The sequence below is a fragment of the Delphinus delphis genome, chromosome 1, assembly GCF_949987515.2.
Source record: "Delphinus delphis chromosome 1, mDelDel1.2, whole genome shotgun sequence".
NCBI classification, from domain to species: Eukaryota; Metazoa; Chordata; class Mammalia; order Artiodactyla; family Delphinidae; genus Delphinus; species Delphinus delphis.
This window is the reverse complement of record NC_082683.1, coordinates 116966163-116978419: the sequence shown is the minus strand read 5'-3', so window position 1 is coordinate 116978419 and position 12257 is coordinate 116966163. Positions and strand designations below refer to the sequence as shown.

Below are 12257 nucleotides of genomic sequence, written 5' to 3'. Positions count from 1 at the left end.
CTAGAATCCAATGTATTTCTTCAAGATTCAGAATAACCATTATACACATCACTTAATATATAACCTAATATCAGCAATGACTCCATGAGAAATGTCTCCAGATTACTACTATGTCTTTTGAGCCCTTAAGGCTGATTTTTAGGATTTTTCTAATGCTTCCTACACTGTTAGCAGCAAGAATGATAACAATATGCCATATATGCTTCTGCTTTTAACAACTGTCCCCAAATCCTCAAGTACTAGCAAGACAAATCCAACAACATATAAAAAGGATGATACAATGACCAAGTGGAATTTTTCCCAAGAATGCAAGGTTGGTTCAATATATGAAAATTAATTAATGCACTATACCATATTAATAGAATAAGGGACAAACACCAAATGATCTTCCCAATAGACAAAAAGTGTTTGACAAAAATCCAATAACCTTTCATGATGAAAACACTCTACAAGCTATCAATGGAAGGAAACTTCCTCAACCTAATAAGGAACATCTACAAAAAACCCAGGGCCAACATCATACTTGATGGTAAAAGACTGAATGCTTTTTCTCTAAGATCATGACCAAGTCAAAGATGTTCATTCTCATCACTTCTATTCAACAATGATCTAGAAGTCCTAGTCAGGGAAATTAGGCAGGAAAAGAAATAAAAGGCATCCAGACTGAAGGAAGAAGAAGCAAAACTATTTACAGATAAGATTTTCTATATAAAGATCATGTTAATACAGATACACACACACACACACACGCACATAAGAAAACCCTATTAAGACCAATGAATGCGTTCAAAAATTAAGAAAACAATTCTATTCACAATAGTATATTGTAATATTCAAAAAGAGTAAAATGCTTAGGAATAAATTTAAGTATAAGATGTACAATGAAAATTATACATCATAATTGAAAGAAAGTCAAGACAGCATAAATCAATGGAAAGACTTCCCATGTTCATTGTTCAAAAGACTTAATACTGTAAAGATGGCAATACTCTCCAAATTGATCTACAAGTTCAGTGCAATTTCTACTAAAACCTATAAACTGTTTTTACTACCAGCGCTTCTGATATCAAATGTGTGGGTTTTTCACACCAAGTAATTCTCCACTTCTCTGCAGACACCAACTGGGTATCCTACAATTTAATTCAATCCTGACACTAACTACCCAGAGTTAGCACAGACCCCACAGTTAACAGCTCAGTCCCACAAGACTGCCCCGCCACTTCAGATGCCAATCACAAGTCTTCCATCTCGTGTACCTCTGACCAACCAGCTATAAATTACGGGTTCCTATGACCCCTCTAAGGTTTGATAATTTGCTATAACAGCTCACAGAACTCAGGGAAACACTTTACTTACTAGTACTGAATTACTATAAAGGATACAAATGAACAGCCAGATGAAGAGATGCACAGGGCAAATTATGTGGGAAGGGGATCAGAGCTCTGGTAAGCCTCTCTGGGCACACCACCCTCCCAACACCAACCCGGAAGCTCCCCAAATCCCACTGTTTAGAAGGTTCTATTATATAGACTGGCCATTGAGGTTGGACTTAATCTCCAGCCCCTCTCACCTCCCCTGAGGTTGGGAGGTGGGGCTGAAAGTCCCAACTCTCTAATCATAAGGTTGGTTCCTCTGGCAACCAGCCCCCATCCCGAAGCTATTAGGGTCCCACCAAGAGTCACCTCTTTAGCATCAACTCAGGTAAGGTTGAAAGGGGCTGCTTATGAGTGACAAAGATGCTCCTCTCACCCCTAACATTCAGGAAATTCTAAGAGTTTTAGGAGTTCTGTGCCAGAAACCAGGGACCAAATATATATTATACAACAATATCACAGAATCCCATCTTCCTTTCTTGCAATAAATTGACAAGTCAATCCTAAAATTTGTGTGAAAATGCAAGGGACCCTGAATCACCAAATCAATCTTAAAAAAGAAAAACAAAGTTGTAGGACTCAGACTTCCCAATTTCAAAAATTACTACATAACTACAGTAATCAAGACAGGATGGTACTGGCATAAAGCTGGACATACAGATCAATGGAACAAAATTGAGAGTCCAGAAATAAATCCTTACATTTATAGTCAACTGATTTTTGACAAGAGTGCCATGATAATTCATTGGGGAAAAAGGTCTTTCTAACAATGGTGCTGGGACAACTGAATAGTCACATGCAAAATAATGAAATGAGACTCCTACCACATATATGTGAAAATTAACTCAAAATTTATCATACATCTCAATGTAAGAGCTAAAACTATGAAACTCTTAGAAGAAAACAAAGGAGTGTATCTTCATGACCTTAGATTAGATAATGGTTTCTTAGATATGACACAAACAAAAGAAAGAAAATAAACTGGACTTAAAATTAAAAGCACTTGTGCTTCAAAGGATATCATCAAGAAAGTAAAAATACAACTCACAGAATGGGAAAAAAGATTTACAAATCATACCTGACAAAGGAGTTTTATCCAGAATATAACTCTCAGAACAATAAAAGACAAAAAACCCAAATGAAAAATGGGCAAAGAATATGAATAGACATTTCTCCAAAGAAGATAAACAAATGGCCAGTAAGAACTTGAAAAGATGTTCAACCACTAGTCATTAGGGAAATGCAAATCAAGACCACAGTGACATACTTCTTACCTATTAGGATGTATAAAATTTAAAAAGACAGACAATAACAAGCGTTGGCAAGGATATGGAGAAATTGCAGTAGGAAATAGTGCAGCCACTTTGGAAAAGTTTGGCAGTTCCTCAAAAAGTTAAACAGAGTTAATATATCAGCCAGCAATTCCACTGCTAGGTTTATACCCAAGAAAAATGAAGACATATGGCTGGGACTTCCCTGGCCGTCCAGTGGTTAAGACTCCACACTTCCACTGCAGGGGGCACAGGTTCGATCCCTGGTCAGGGAAATAAGATCCCACAGGCCACATGGCATGGCCAAAAAATAACTAAAAATAAAAAAGGAAGATATATGGCTGTGTGACAATTTATGCATGAATGTTTGTAGCAGCACTAGGTACAATAGCCAAAAAATGGAAGCAACACAAATGTACATCAGTGGATACACAGATTAAAAAAATGGGGCATATCCATACAATATCTTTTGGCAATAACAAGGAATGAAGTACTGATACATGCTACAGTGTGGATGAACCTTGAAAACATCACTTTAACTAAAAGAAGCTAGTCACAAAAAGCTACATATTATATTATTCTACTTATAGGAAATGTCCAGAGTAGGCAAATCCACAGAAACAGGAAGTGAATTAGTGGTTGCCAGGGACTGGGGAAATGACTGCTAATGGTATATGTTTTCCTTTGGCGATGATGAAAATGTTCTGCTGCTAGATACCGTTCACACAACTATGTGAATATACTAAAAATCACTGAATTGTACATGCTTTATTAGGGTGAATTTTGTGGCATGTGAATTATATCTCAATAAATCTGTTATTAAAAAACAATGCAAGGGGGACATCCCTGGTGATGCAGTGGTTAAGAATCCACCTACCCATGCAGAGGACACAGGTTCGATCCATGGTCCGGGGAGATCCCACATGTTGTGGAGCAACTAAGCCCGCGCACCACAACTACTGAGCCCACACGCCGCCAACTACTGAGGCTCGCACGCTCTAGAGCCCGTGTGCCACAACTACTGAGCCCACGTGCTACAACTACTGAATCCCACACACCTAGAGCCCGTGCTCCGCAGCAAGAGAAGCCACCACAATGAGAAGCCCGCGCACCACAACAAAGAGTAGCCCCCGCTCACCGCAACTAGAGAAAGCCCACACACAACAAAGACCCAACACAGCCAAAAATAAATATAATTTTTTTAAAAATGCAGTAACTCTCCCCCTTTTGGTCTGCTGTGGAAACAAAGTACAAGTGCAACCAAATTAGATTCTCCTTCAACACAAGGCTATGAGATTCACCATCCATTTTGGCTGCTCAAATCTCTCTTCTGTGCCTTTCTGCACTGCTGCCTGTCATCAAGATACCTGAGTTCACCAAATAAATAATCCCTGGGGGAAAAATGAGCTATAACTGTACTGAAACTTAGTTCTAGTTCTAGAGGATACATTTCCCTTTCCCAAAGAAAATGAATTTTTTCTATCTCATAAGAGTTCAGCAATCCCATTTCATATTCCTACTCTCCAGTGCAGTAAAACTGAACAGACGCTCACAAGATAGATTACTTCTGTATCATGCTGAAGCTTCCAGAGCAAAGAGTCCAAACACCATACCATTTCTGGGACTGCGTGGGTAAACCAGGCTCACGGAGGTGGCCCTAAAACACAAACAGTACCAAACTTCCAGGCACGAATATATATATATATATATATATATTTTTTTTTTTTTTGCGTTACGCAGGCCTCTCACTGTTGTGGCCTCTCCCGTTGCGGAGCACAGGCTCCGGATGCGCAGGCTCAGTGGCCATGGCTTACGGGCCCAGCCGCTCCGCGGCATGTGGGATCCTCCCAGACTGGGGCACGACCCTGTGTCCCCTGCATCGGCAGGCGGACTCTCAACCACTGGGCCACCAGGGAAGCCCACGAATATATTTTTAAAGACACACCAAGTAAAAAGGTAAAATAATATATTACACATTTTCCAACTTAAAAATTCCAACATTCAAAGACTGTGACTAAAAGGAAAAAACAAAAAAGTGGTGTTACGGTGAGATTAAGGAAGTAGAATTTCAGGGTTAGAAGGGACAGTAAACACAGATCACATTGTCTGACAGCCCTCCCCCTCCACACATGCACCTGAAATTTTTCTCTCTTCTATAAATCCCTGCCATGGTGTTAACCAGCCTATGCTTAAATACCACCGCTGAAGAAGAAATTACTACCTCAGACAATAGCTTTAACTGTTGGCAAGTTCCCCCCTATGGCAAGCTAAGACTGCTCTCTATAAAGATTCAGACTCTACTCTCTCCTCAAACACGTAAAGATATTTCTCATCACCCTGGCACCCACGGGCTTTCTCCTCTGTACATTATAGCCCTTCTCATCTTTAGAGTTCAAAGGACACTATGGATAAGGCTTCACTATTCTCAAAAAGGTGTCCCAAGTGCTACCAGCTCTGCCAAACATTACCATGAGTGCCCTGACAGGCTAAGGCTTAAGGAGGGGACAGTTTTAAAGAGGGGAATTTTCAAAGAAACAAGTAAATGAGCAGGAGAAGGGAGACAGCAAGAGAGAAAAGCTCAAGAGGTGCTCATGAGGACCAGCAGCTGAGAGGCAAGCCCAACGGGCTGAGCTTTCACCCTGAGGCCAACTAAACCCTGAGCAGCAGCAGGTTCAAGAACTCCAGATAAAGACATGAGTCAACCTACTCTTGGCTCAGCCACTCGGCTGCACTGTTTCTGATCTGTGTGTATAACAGAGAAAATAAATACCGGTTCCTTCTTCTCACATAAGAGCTGAAAAAAATATGATGCACTTTGTATCTCAGGAGGGTGAAAAGATGTAGAGAGACAGACATGGTATCAAGACCAGCAGAGGCAAAGTTTGTCTCTAGTGACCTTCCACCTCTCACACGGGGGTCCCATTCCTCCTCTTTCCAGGTACCGTTTCTAGCCCTCCTCCCAGTATAGAACCAAACCTCTGGGCAATTTCTTTCCCCACCAAAACTTCCCTGTCCTGGTTCCAAGTAGCCAGTCTCCGTGCATTCCACACACAGCTAGCTAACTAGACAAACTAGGACAACACTAGCGGCAAATGTCCTAATTTACTACCCCAGGCAGATGACACACTCACACCTTAAGAGCATCTCATGGAAACCAAATATCCTCAAAGGCTATTCACTGGCCAGAGTTTCTAGCACTATCAGATCAGTAGAGTGGATATTTGAGGACAAAGATGCCTTTGAACTACAGCCTTCAAATCACAACAGAAAAGCTTCCATCTATTCTGCCAAAGGGTGAGTGATGGCCCTGCACAGAGAATTACATAGGCTGGGATTAAAGACTCTTAAGGGAGGTAGCAAGGTATAGGATAAAGGACCTGGGCTACGGAGTCGGGTCAGGATTGAAATCTGAGCTTCAGTTTCTTCTTCTGCAGAATGGGGCAAAGACTAGCCCCCCTGACAGAGCCACTGTAAAGACTAAATGAGATAATGTATACAAAGTGCTCGACACTTACATCTTCTTTCAGCTCCCTGTCTAGGTTAGCTCTCCCTGTTACCCTTGGTTTCACTTACCAGAGTTGTGAGTTTAGAATTGTTTGCTTCTTATATTAACTGTGTCTCCCTTAACCAGACTGCAATAACTAGGTAGCAGGTAGCTGTCACCACTGTATCCTCAACATCTAGTACAAAGCCTGGCCCATCAAACAGACATGAACAATTAGTAGCTTTTCCTGTTGTTAAGCAAGAAGCTTTAAGATGTTATCTAATTCTTTACCTACCTTCAGGCTGTCCCAGACTGTTGAGCCTCCATTATTACCCAACTTCCCATGACCATCCACCCAACGGTTCTCATAGCAGAGTAATTCATCATCGTCATCACCACCACCACCACAAAACAGCAAATACTTTTGCAGTGATTTTTCGGATATGGTAATCTAGGTAAACTATAGGAAGCAGGAAGTCTGAGGAATCCAAAGTCACAGCAACAAAATTCCTCTCGCCAAAAGGTGGAGGCAAAGAGGCTAAGAAAAGCCACAAGGATAATCAAAGAGAAGAGTCCTTAAGAGTAGCCAGTGCGAGGGGAGAGAAATGAGGGGTACACGTGGACTGTGAAGATAGTTTCCCAGGGAGAAGAAATGATGGAAGACAGAGACATTAGCATGGGAAGGTACCCCCCAAAGTCTTTCAGTCCCGACTTTTTACTCCAATAAGGCAGGACAGTGATGTCCAATGATCAACTGTTTGCTCAAAGTCACCCAGTTACAGGGTCCAGATGAGACTATGACACAGGTGTCCTGGCTTCCAAGCCAATGTTCTAAAAATAACAGTATGATAGAATCAGATGAAAAGGCTTGGCAGTCCCAATCCCAGTTCTGCCACCTTTAAGCAGGTCTGTGAATTTCAGCCAGCTGGTCAACCTCCCTGCACCTCCGCTTCTTCATCTGTGAAATGGAAACCTGCAGGGTTATCATGGGAATTAATTCAGACCATATAGGAAAAGCACGTAGTATCTCAGAGCTCTATCCCTTTCTTTATGAAAAAATTACAGAGCACTTATTTGCCAAAAATCAGGGAGGCAAGAAGAAATGAGCTTGTAAGGGGGAAAAAATGATAACAAGGAATGACCAAGCTCTGTCCTAATAGAGAACTAGATTTGGAAATAATTGTCTGAAGGACCTTGAATGAATACGAGTGCCGGGTTAGGGAAAAGGAAGTGGTCCAGGGTCGGGACAGAAGAGGCTGTGGGCAAAGGTCTTCTCTGGGACACAGAGAAATGCTTCAGAAAACAAAAGACTCTGTTACACCTGCCCTAAAAGCTTAACCTCAAACTACGCTGCTTGCATCCCATTCTGAGATGCCCACAAAGCACAGCAAAGGTTCAGATCTGACAAAAGTTTATTAAAACATAAATTTCTCCTCAAAAAAAGATTTTTGTGGAGCATCTCCTTACATACCACGGAGCTAAAGAAACTGTTTAGATGTTGCTGTGAGAGGCCCACCCCACCCTTGGAGCACCGGGAGGTTCAGAGAAGAAAACTAGGGAGGGGATGAGGCCAAAAGCCAGGATGGGATGAGAGGCACCCACTGGGGCAGTACTGAACCAGGGCCCTCATCCACACAGGAGCCTTCTGCCAGGTGCTTACCTGTCATGAGCCACGAGGTTCCTTGGGTACAGAAGCAAGGGGGAGGATGGTAGGGGTGAATGCCAACCAGGAGGACCAGCCATCTCGGTCTTCCTGGAGCTGTCTTGGTTTTAGCACTGAAAGTTCCACAACCTGGGCAAACCCCCATCCTAGCTGTTTGTAGTGTCCCCTCTCCTTCACCCTGGTTTCACTAGCAAGATGGTGAAACACTCCTGACCTACCAAGGGCACTATAGGTGCCAGCAGCCTTGCCAGCTAAGCACACGATCTCTCAAAGAAGGACCTTCTTAATGCCTCCACTTAGGTAAAGTTATAGAAAAGGAAGAAACAGGTGCTGAGAAAGCAAGACGAGTCCCTTGGGATGTCTCCCAGGCAAGCAGGATGCCAAGCCTCAGGCCCCATCTTGCCAGAGTTATAAGGATGTCCTCTGAAAAGTGACACTCAGCCCTGCCAGCTCCTCCATGCTTCCTCTGTCGTCTTCCCAGATGGATTCGGGGGTGGGGGGCAAATGGACAAATAAAATGCTACTCAAGGGCATAACAATTATTAATAACTACATATTAATATCCATGTATGTATTTCTGTACAAATTCCAAGAACTATAAACACCCCTCACACACTCATTACCACAAAGTGTTATCATCTGGGTCCACTCTTCCTACATTTACAAAACCAAACCAAAGGGAAACCACATACCCCATCATGACCACTGCCCCACTGCACAACACAAGGATACACTAATGTCTCTGGGCTTCAGCTCTGCAAACATGAGTAAGAATACCCATTCTTCCTACCCTGTAGAGTGACTGTGAGGCTCAGAGAGAGTGATCAATGTGAACATAGCCTGGAAAAGTATGAAGCCTTACAAGAGCAAGAGGTGACATTGTTACAATACAGGAGTAATGTGGCACCAGGTCCCTGCCCGCCAAGACAGGAGCAAGAGGTACAATCCCAGGGAAGAGGAGGGGCTGCGCCCAGCCAAAGCACCAGACTTTCGGGGCTGGGGACCACAGACTCCCCTGTACCTTTCTATAGCCTCACCTGCTCCCAGGATGCAGAGCCATGTGCTCCGGTTGGGGGATTGTCTTTGGACACTACCTCTCTCCTGGAGAGGAAGAGGCCGTTTCCAAGATGCCACGGCCCCACACTGCCACTGTAAAGCATCACTGGACTGTTAGTGCTGTTGGTTACCACTTAGGGACAGCTCAGAGGCAGCAGGGTGAAGTAGAAAGGGTCTAAATTTCAACATTACCACATCTTGACTGTGAGGGGGTCTCAGGAGAGCTACTTACCCTCACTGAACCTCAGTATACTCATCTGTAAAGTGGAGATGATACCTAAGTGGAGGGTTTGAGGCAAAAACTAAATAACATATGTAAAGCACATAGAATGCGCCTCACTAAGTGGAAGCTCTTCTATGAAGAGCTTAGAAATGCTCGAGACACCATGGCTCCCGATCCCTCCTCGGACTTAGTGCCCAGCTGCCCCACCAAAGTCAGCCCAGTGGTGCTGGGTATGAAGAATGCCCTCAGAGGATGCACGAGGATTTGCAGACTGGGGCTGCCGTGGGCACCACCAGTCCTACTCGGTTGATATTGGTCCTTCTTGAATGACAGAGCCTTCACCATAGGTTTTATAATTTGGTGAAATACTGCAGAAATCACAAAGCCAACATCCACACTCTCCTCACCTTACTGAAAACACACAGCTTGGCAAAATTTTCCAACCTCCTGTGAGTCTGGCCAATGAAAGGTGAACAGAATTGATGCTCACCACCACCAAGACTGATTATTAAAATCAACTCCCCAGGAAATCCTTGCTGTCTTCCTCATTCTCAGATGAATAGAGGACACTGAGGCCCTAGAGGAAGGTAGAACAACAAGATGGAAAGAATCTGGGTCCCCAGATGACCATGTAATTTAGCCCCCTTCCCACACAGGACTGTGAAGTAAGAAATACTGATAAACCTTTTTTTTTTTTTAGATTCCATATATATGTGTTAGCATATGGTATTTGTTTTTCTCTTTCTGACTTACTTCACTCTGTATGATAGACTCTAGGTCCATCCACCTCACTACAAATAGCTCAATTTCGTTTCTTTTTATGGCTGAGTAATATTCCATTGTATATATGTGCACGTCTTCTTTATCCATTCATCTGTCGATGGACACTTAGGTTGCTGCCATGTCCTGGCTATTGTAAATAGAGCTGCAGTGAACATTGTGGTACATGACTCTATGAATTATGGTTTTCTCAGGGTATATGCGCAGGAGTGGGGTTGCTGGGTCGTATGGGGCAGGACAGGAATAAAGACACAGACGTAGAGAATGAACTTGAGGACACGGGGAGGGGGAAGGGTATGCTGGGTTGAAGTCAGAGAGTGGCATGGACATATATACACTACCAAATGTAAAATAGATAGCTAGTGGGAAGCAGCCGCATAGCACAGGGAGATCAGCTCGGTGCTTTGTGTCCACCTAGAGGGGTAGCATAGGGAGGGTGGGAGGGAGACGCAAGAGGGAGGAGATATGGGGATATATGTATAGCTGATTCACTTTGTTATAAAGCAGAAACTAACAATTGTAAAGCTATTATACTCCAATAAAGATGTCAAACAAACAAAAAAAAGAAATACTGATATAACCCATTGAGATTTTGGTGTGTAGTAGCCAGCATGACTCTCGTCTCCTGGTATTCACACCCCTGTACAGTTCCCCCCAGGTGTGAATAGGCTGACCCAAGTAACCAATAAGATGTTATGGAAATGACTGGGTGTGAATTCTGTAGCTAGGTTTTAAAGACATTACAGCTTCCACCTCTCTCTCAGTGCACCTGCTCTGGGAGAAGCCAACTGTCATGTTGTGAAGGCATCCAAACAGCTCCACAGGCAGGTCCGTGAGGCAAGGAACTAATGTCTCCTGCCAATAACCAGCTCCAATTGACCAGTCATGCAAGTTAGCCATCTTGAGATTGGACTCTCCAACCTAGTCACATCTTCAAATGACCTCAGCCCTAGCCAGCATCTTGACCGCATCTCCCAAGAGACTTCGGGCAAGGACCACCAGCTAAGCTGCTCCTAAAAACCTGACCCCCAGAAACTATGATATAATTAATGATTATGGTTGTTTTAAGCTGCTAAATTTTGAGGTAACCGCCTATGAATAAACAAAGTATAATGTTCGATTAGCTAGAGTTATTTACCAAGTCAATACATTACATGCCCAAAGAAATCCCAAAGGAGTTGTCCAATGCATTCTGTTCCCTCGGGTTACGTGTAACATTTATGCGAGGAACAGATAATGGCTCCACTGACCACACCAGCCCTCCCCTCTTACATATTCCCTCTCTCACAGATCTATACATGCTTAAACGCTCCGAGCCAATCCACAGCTGTTGTAACTTTCTTTCCATTAAGGAGGGTGTTCTATCTGGGATTCATAGATGGGGAGGAACCTGAGGGACCCTAAGAGAATGTGCAGTCCGTGTATGTAACACCACAGTAAGATAGTTAGGTGTGCACGTGTATGCATGCGCATATGTTAAGGCATGGGAGAGATGGTAAGCAGCCACAGTGGGGAGAAGGCATAGGTTTTTGACTAATGGGACAGCAGAATGAGGGGCAGGCAACTGAGTAAGGGAAAAAATGGATTTAGAAATAAAGCAGAGAAAGGGCAGGAAAAGGTCCTCATACACAGACTTTTAAAAAGAAAACAGGGCTTCCCTGGTGGCGCAGTGGTTGAGAGTCCGCCTGCCGATGCAGGGGACATGGGTTCGTGCCCCGGTCTGGGATGATCCCATATGCCGCGGAGCGGCTGGGCCCATGAGCCATGGCCACTGAGCCTGCGCGTCCGGAGCCTGTGCTCCGCAAAGGGAGAGGCTGCAACAGTGAGAGGCCCGCGTACCGCAAAAAAAAAAAAAAAGAAAAGAAAACAGTGCTATTTGCTTTACCTCTAGTGCCTCTGAGTCACTGGACAGCTTTGGCTGTAAAGCAAAAATCAGTTAGGAACACCATGTGTTGCTCCCAGACAGCACTCCTAGAAACCGCGGTGATGGGTACCATTAAATCAGGTCAATAGATAGAAAAGCATCCAGAAACACACGCCAACCCAAATTCAGTTAAACTGTTTGCAAATGGCAAATCCATAGCATTGCAGAAGCGCAGAGGGACAGACAAATGGCTCTGGGGGTAGCAGGAGTGGCCCAGAATTTGAATGTACTTATCTGTGTCTGAGGGGCTGATACGGACCAAGGGATAGAAAATACCGGGCAGCGGCAGACGCTGCCGGAGACTGAGTAAAGTGCGAATCACGCCCTCCCTCCTAATCTGGGGCAGAGCATCCAACAATGACAAAGTCAAAAAAGCAAAGGAAGATGGACTCCAGCTTTCAGCTTCACCTCTATCACCAAAACCAAGGCCAGTGAGGACTGAAGGTGAAGACAGAGATTCAGAGATCAAGTCCCAAGTGAACA

The 12257-nt window shown here is 43.8% G+C and overlaps 1 protein-coding gene across 3 annotated transcripts in view; it reads right to left on the bottom strand.

Annotated features, from left to right (window-relative positions):
• LOC132438904 (carboxyl-terminal PDZ ligand of neuronal nitric oxide synthase protein) overlaps positions 1 to 12257 on the bottom strand; it is a 304583-nt gene that overhangs the window by 235088 nt on the left and 57238 nt on the right. The window lies entirely within an intron of this gene.